Raw genomic sequence first — 241 nt, 5'->3', positions numbered from 1 at the left:
GTTTTAATTTTTGACCCTCAAATGATTGAAACTGACATTAAATAAGTCGGAATACTCTAGCTTCAATTGTTCTTATTCTGTATATATCAAGATATACTGATAGACAGATATATGTGTTAGTACTGATGAACAGACGTACATGTGAATGTTGCTCTTTCGTTACAAGTAAACATCATTAACACTTCTTTTTTGGCGAGAATTTTGTTTGTACTTTAGTATTTTAGTACATCATTTATATACA

General features: G+C 29.0%; 1 protein-coding gene across 1 annotated transcript in view; it reads right to left on the bottom strand.

Annotated features, from left to right (window-relative positions):
- The window catches only part of LOC119590904 (glycine-rich cell wall structural protein-like), a 3,419-nt gene that overhangs the window by 2,579 nt on the left and 599 nt on the right, over positions 1-241 (bottom strand). The window lies entirely within an intron of this gene.

Source organism: Penaeus monodon, chromosome 28, assembly GCF_015228065.2.
Source record: "Penaeus monodon isolate SGIC_2016 chromosome 28, NSTDA_Pmon_1, whole genome shotgun sequence".
Classification (NCBI taxonomy): Eukaryota; Metazoa; Arthropoda; class Malacostraca; order Decapoda; family Penaeidae; genus Penaeus; species Penaeus monodon.
This window is presented reverse-complemented; position numbering and strand designations above follow the sequence as displayed.